This window comes from Diabrotica virgifera, chromosome 9 (genome assembly GCF_917563875.1).
Source record: "Diabrotica virgifera virgifera chromosome 9, PGI_DIABVI_V3a".
NCBI classification, from domain to species: Eukaryota; Metazoa; Arthropoda; class Insecta; order Coleoptera; family Chrysomelidae; genus Diabrotica; species Diabrotica virgifera.
This window is the reverse complement of record NC_065451.1, coordinates 70578960-70586407: the sequence shown is the minus strand read 5'-3', so window position 1 is coordinate 70586407 and position 7448 is coordinate 70578960. Positions and strand designations below refer to the sequence as shown.

Genomic DNA, 7448 nt, shown 5'->3' with positions numbered 1-7448 from the left:
CACAATAATTGATTCATTCTCACTCACAACTTGCACTTGAGCAGGCAATATTGCCGCTGGTGAAGGAGTAGCCAATATGACATCAGGTGAAGTGATTAGTCTTTCATCTTCAGAGCATTGTTCTGGGGTTTCCGGGATGTAAACTTTCCCTGAACTAGAAGAAAAGTCAGAATTTTCAGAGTCTGAATTTTGTTGCACCTCATTTGACTCCTGTAAAAGAAAATGATAAGATTAGACAGTCCGTATAAAAATCTGTTTCTTATAGTGATGGGTTATCAGACGCATCACCCATAAGAACGCGAGATCCCTGGGTGTGAGAATACGAATGTGCACCATTTATAGGGACAGGTGGCCAGCAACGATGCCCATCGGATACGATTAAAATGACTGATGCGGTCATAGGTTGAGCTGCCACAAAACAAACTTTCAATTCTAATTTTTATTAAAATCGCTCGCAAAAATTTGATCAACTAATATCACCTCGTGAGAACTGGTGTTATCTATCTATTGAAAAGTTGTGTAACCACAAATATATATAGAAATAATTGCATGGTAGATACTTACAGCATCATCACTATGTCCACCACGTTCTTCCATACATCCATTTGTAACTTTTAACATATACATTGTTCTTTTGATCCCTAACTTTTTCCATGGCTGAATATTCATTATGACGTTACTATTTTAGTTTTCGACGCACTTTATAAACTTCAATTTCAATTGTTTTTCACGTAAAGTATATTTATAATCATACACAATAAAAAATAACTTCCAAAAGAGACATCGAACACCTTAAACACAGAGAATACTCGCACGAATGACAATGAAGATGAAGATTTTGCAGGTATTGACCGTTTCATACCGCACCATTATCAGTTAGTAGCTGACAACAGTTCTACCGATCAAGTTTCATTACGCACTATTTCACATGATGCGGTATGAAACTACGACGGTGTTAACAAAATATTCGATTCTGTATGTTGACAAGTCAAAATTTTTTTTATGGTGTTGGAATTTTTAAATGGTGCAATTTGAAACTGATAAATAAACATCTTTTAACCATTTCCTCATACTTACCTCAATATTGAAAAATTTTGAGTTGGTGCACTCTGATACTGATGTATCGATTTCGTCGGTGACATTTTTATAACATTTATTCTAGTTATTCTAGTTGTCGATAGATGGCGCCATAATAAAAAATATTTTTTTTTAATTAGATAATAATATTACAAATATAATCTGTATAATTTATAAGACTATACAAATCAAAGAAAATACATAAATGCAAGAAATACTTTTGATTTGTTTTTATTCCAAATTGAAAATAAAATGTGACAACTGTCAGATTTAACTAAAATGTCATGTTAGAATAAATGTCATAAATGTGTATTATCACGGACTTACCCTTTTTCCTATCATATGTTACGCACTGAAAAATGATCATGAGAAATACTGTATATAATTTTGACCACATATACTGCACATACAACCCTAATAGCACACGACGTCCTTTGGACGTCCAAAATAGGTCCATTTTTGGTCCTTACGTCCATGGACTATAAACGGACGTCCTTTGGACGTCCCATGTTGGACGTCCTTCGGAAGGAATAAATATGGACGTCCTTTGGACGTCCGACGTTGGACGTCCTTCGGACGGAATAAATATGGACGTCCTTTGGACGTCCGACGTTGAACGTCCTTTGGACGTCCATACTGGACGAAATACGGACGTTTTATGAACGCTTATATATTATATTGGACACATTATACCAATTAACGGGATCAAATAGCAAAATAATTCAATAAAATATTAACTTAGGCGTTAACTTTACGTTAATGAAATACAGTCAAACCTGTCAGTAACGGCCACTAAAATGAAAGAACTATTGGCCGATATAGAAAGGTGGCCGTTATTGCCAGTTTTTGTAGTCTAGATATACAGTAAAACTTGTGTTACTGGCCACCTGTACTAACGGCCAGTTTAAAAATTCCCCAAACCAATTATATCTAGACTACAAAAACTGGCAATACCGGTCACCTTTCTATATCGGCCAATAGCTTTTTCATTTTTAGTGGCCGTTACTGACAAGTTTTACTGTAATTGGTTTGGGGAATTTTTAAACTGGCCGTTAGTACAGGTGGCCGGTGTTTGCAGGGGGCCGGTAACACAGGTTTTACTGTAGTTTAAATCGAAAAGATTAAATCTTAATTCAAAATTGTATATACAATTATTACAATTATAAACTATAGTTTAATATCCAAAACATGTTTTTGATTTTATGTAATGTAAAGAAAATCTTATTTGTAAATTATTGGTTACAATGTTTAACAATAGGAAATATTCAAGAATAAATAAAATAAAAGTTTAATCCTAACAACACAAAACATTCCAGGAATGTAGGTAGGTACTACCGTTCTATTCCGTGAACATCTATCTGATTAAATTATGGGTGGAAAGTTACCACAAGATATTCTATGTACAATGTCTTCCTGGAGGGGTAAAATTTTCCATTACAAGATTTTAAGAGAGGCCATTTACTGTTCAATTTGCGTTCATTTTCAAATTTGCCGCGCGAATATCTATGTAGCGTCGCGTGGTCATTGGTCATCACATTTCATATAATTTCATTTTCGTAAGATAACCGATAACCTAAAAATTTAGTAAAAATTTTGATTGGAAAAAAATGCATCGATAAGGGGGTGTGGGAAATGGAAATTAGTGGCTTTTTTGCTGTACTGTGTGCTAGTTTTTGCTCTGGGCTCTGGCTGGATCTCTTGTTTAAACAATTTTGTAAGTATTATAAAATCCGTTTTCAATTTTCTTTATTCTTTATGAAACGAATCATTTATGCATGCATATTATTACCTGTAAATAGTATCTATATCTTTTGATTTTTAATTGTAAAGAATAGAAAAATTACCGTTCATTTTAATTTTTTTTAGAATCAGCTGAAAGTGGTCTACAAAAAAAAACAAGAAGGAAATGTATAGCCTTGTGGCTATGAAAGGCAAAAGAGAGATATAAAAAGTGTATTGGCTAGTTGGAAGAAAGTCCACATTGTCCATGCATAATAAGTTATTACTTTATCAACAAATATCAAGAAGATAGCAGGAAGTCACGAGCAATTGAACAACTTCATAAGTTCAAGAATATCGAGGAAATCCAGCTCCTCGATACTACTGGGCAAACTAGAAGATTGAAGAGGACAAAGCCTTTTGAACTAGTTTGAGTGATAGGTGATAGTGAAAAACGGAGCATAGTGCTTGTGTGCTGTGCCTGTGTATGTTAGAATAGTGCACGATCTTGTTAGATTAGATAAGAGACGCTATGGGGTAAGCTCTTCATTTTAAGAAACAGTAGTCATTTAGGTTAAATTAAAATTGCTCCTTGGTCAGTTATGACCAGATTGTTTTTTTATGTTTGGCAAAAAGGACTTAAGTCAGAATTGCACATTGATAAAGTTTTGATGATTTCTGGACCAGAAAAAAACTGTTGTAGATGTAAACTGTATGTACAGTAGAATCTACTACAGTACTGTAGAAATCATCAAAACATTATCGATGTGCAATTCTGACTTAAGCCCTTTTTCCCAAACATTAGAGAATTGTAATGTACAATAATTCTCCTATCTGCTTTTTCATGAATTTTGTAGGAGACGAAAAACCATTTTTAGGATCATCTGCTTTCACATGTAAATTTTGACATGTTTTGTAGTAAATAGATAGTTGAATTTACTACAAAACATGTCAAAAAATATATGAAAACAGGAGGTGACTATACAAGACTCATGAAAAAACAAATCGGAGGTATGTCACATCTGTGACTATATCCAGGGAATGTCTAAAAAATATACTTTGATGTCCCAAGAACCAAATATAACCTACAGTCCATCTAATTTACTTACTGTTGCACGTCATTATCTACGCCAGAGATCTAAGTTGACATAGTTGCCAAAGTATAAAAAGATCCTGAATCCATTTTAAATCAAATATATCACATAATTATTGTAAACGTGGATTATACAACAAAACAAATTAATATTCAATGTAAATAAGTAAAAACTTAAGAAATAGAGAACAAGAATTAAGTTATAATCTTTTAAGATTTGCAGTGCAAGCGTTTTTGCACTGCATTGTTAATAATTAAAAAACGGCTCCGAACTCTTGGCAAAAAGCCGGTAGGTTTCTTTGTATAAGTATGTCTACAATAACAACTAAACAAGTTGTCAGATACCACGATGATTATTCCAAGTCGTTATAAAATTAGGTGAAATTTATATTTTTATAGTAGAGGATCTTTTTATAGTAAAGTAAATAATAAAGACAGTAAATATAATAAATAAAACAGATACTTATAGTAAAGAATATAAACAAATATGAAGTGTCATCACCACAACTGTCAAATAAATGTTACCAATTTATTCTAAAATGTCACCTTCGTTCGATTACAGTTACAGTGTGATCCGAACAAATCTGCTTCATAAAAACGCTTTATAATCCATTTATACAAATTAAATGAAACATATTATTGTGTATTTCTTTAGGTTAACATTAATAGAAATCTTCAAATATTATTTCTACGCGTATATAATAAAATATGTCTAGAGTCTGTATTTCCAGTGTACTCAGCAAAGTGATTCTAAAAAAGAACACACCTACCGCCTAAATATGTCGTGTTGGTATCATGCGACCTCACAGACTACGACGCGGATGACGCACAACAGTTAGTAAATTAGACGAAGTATGTAGATATATACAGGGTGTAACAAAAATACAGGTCATAAATTTAATCACATATTCTGGGACCAAAAATAGTTTGATTGGACCTAACTTACCTTAGTACAAATGTGCACACAAGAAAAGTTGCAGCCCTTTGGCTGCAACTATCTTACGAAAAAACTATAGTAAAATTTGGACACCCCATAAAAATTTTATGGGGGTTTTGTTCCTTTAAACCCCCCCAAACTTTTGTGCACGTTTCAATTTAATTATTATTGTAGTACCATTTAAACACAACGTTTTAAAAACTTTTTTGCCTCTTATTGCTTTTTCGAAAAGTCAATTTTTATCGAAATATTTTGAATATTTGTCAAATCCACCACATATTTGTATATGGTTAAGTACGATTATGGAGACTTGGTAATAATATGCAGACTTATTTATGCTTTACATTTTTAGGTATATTTTGAACCATATTAAAAAAGAAGCCAGATCTCGATAAAATGTGCCTTATCGAAAAAATACAAACAGGCAAAAAAGTTTTAAAAACATTCTGTTTAACTAATGGTACCTCAGTAATAGTTTAATTGGAACGTACACAAACATTTGGGGGGTTTAAAGGAACAAAACCCCCATAAAATTTTTATGTAGACATGTTAAAAAAGAAGTCGCAACTCGATAAAAACTGCCTTATCTGAAAAATACTAAGAAACAAAAATATTGAATTTAACTAATGGTACCTACCACAATAATAAAATTGAATTGGTACGTACACAAAAGTTTGGGAGGATCTAAGGGATCAAAACCCCCATAAAATTTTTATGGGGTGCACAAGTTTCACCATAATTTTTGTTTAAGATATTCCTGCCATAATACTGCCACATGTCCATTTTCAATAAAAAATCGCTAATAGTTTTCGATATAATCGAAAAAATCGATTTTCATTTTGTAATTTCAAAGGGCTGTAACTTTTTTTATGTGCATATTTGTACTAAGGTAAGTTAGGTTCATTCGAACTATTTTTGGTCCTAGAATATGTGATTTAATTTATGACCTGTATTTTTGTTACACCCTGTATATACAGCCGATTACGCACCACCTTAAAAATTGGGCATTTTTGATGTCTCGAATTTCCTAAACCTGTTGTTGCATCTAAGTGATTTTTTTATAATATTCTAGCCTAGGCCCTAGGCCATAGGTTAAGTACCTCCTTATGCTTGTCATGCACGGGGAGCTATACTGTAATATATATTATATCACACCGCTCTCTATAGTAATGAGTGAGCCTGTAGGTACATACGGAACCATTTGTTTCCTGTCTGCAGGCTCACTCATTACTATAGAGAGCGATATGATATAATGTACATATATTACAGCATAGCTCCCTGTGCGTGACAAGCTTAAGGAGGTAACCTATAGCCTAGGCTATAATATTATAAAAAAATCACTTAGATGAAACAACAGGTTTAGGAAATACGAGACATCAAAAATACCCCATATTTAAGGTGGTGCGTTAATTTCTTGGAGAAGTGTATTGTAATTTAATGTAAATAATGTAATATCCAATAATTGTAATTTAATATAAGATGTAATATAAGTTCCTTAAAAAATATATTTTTTATTTCCCACGACATTAGATGGATGTTCGGCAGCAAGACATTGGACCAAACTAAGACGTCCTATGAAGGCCCAATTGACGTCCACTGAACGTCCCTTCGGATGTTAAGTGGACCTCCATTGGACGTTTGGCAACGTGGCATTTGGACCAAAATTGGACGTCCTGTTAATGTCCAATTCACGTCCCCTAGGACGTCCGGTTAAGGTCCAATTTACTTCCGATTAAGGTCCAATTTACGTCCGATTAAGGTCCCATTTACGTCCGATTAAGGTCCAATTTACGTCCTATTAAGGTCCAATTTACGTCCGATTAAGGTTCAATTTACGTCCGATTAAGGTCCAATTTACGTCCGATTAAGGTCCCATTTACGTCCGATTAAGGTCCAATTTACGTCCTATTAAGGTCCAATTTACGTCCGGTTAAGGTCCAATTTACGTCCGATTAAGGTCCCATTTACGTCCCATTAAGGTCCAATTTACGTCCTATTAAGGTCCAATTTACGCCCGATTAAGGTCCAATTTACGTCCGATTAAGGTCCAATTTATGTCCTATTAAGGTCCAATTTACGTCTGATTAAGGTCCAATTTACGTCCGATTAAGGTCCAATTTACGTCCCCTAGGACGTCCGATCAAGGTCCAAATTACGTCCGATTAAGGTCCAATATACGTCCCCTCGGACCTTAGATGGACGTCCAATGGACGTTCGGTAGCGCGACATTTGGACCAAAATAGGACGTATAAAGGACGTTCCTCGGACGAAAACGGACGTCCAATGGACGTCCCTAAAGTCCGTGAAGGACGTCCAATGGACGTCCATTGGACGTCCTTGTGCTATTAGGGAAAGGTTCAAATTTAGATATAGGGCCATCTCAGATTTTGCGTTTTACAAAAATGGTGGGTATTCAAAATGGCGACTATACATTCTGGCTAATAGCACGATAACTTTGAATGAGGCTTCAGATTTCAACGAAATTTCTCATCTATTGAAAGTTTCCCTTTCATGTAGCAACCATAAAAAAGAAAATTTTTATGAAAGCGATGAAATGAAAACAGCTAGATCCAGTATCGACATTCTTAAATCATTCCAATCGAAAGTCCTCAAAATGATAAA

General features: G+C 34.1%; 1 long non-coding RNA gene across 1 annotated transcript; it reads left to right on the top strand.

Annotated features, from left to right (window-relative positions):
- The first annotated feature begins 1500 nt into the window (after positions 1-1500).
- On the top strand, positions 1501-7129 carry LOC126892554 (uncharacterized). Its single transcript, XR_007700901.1, has 3 exons — positions 1501-2791; positions 2944-6673; positions 6872-7129. It is a non-coding gene; the product is annotated as an uncharacterized LOC126892554 (long non-coding RNA).
- Positions 7130-7448: the final 319 nt, after the last annotated feature.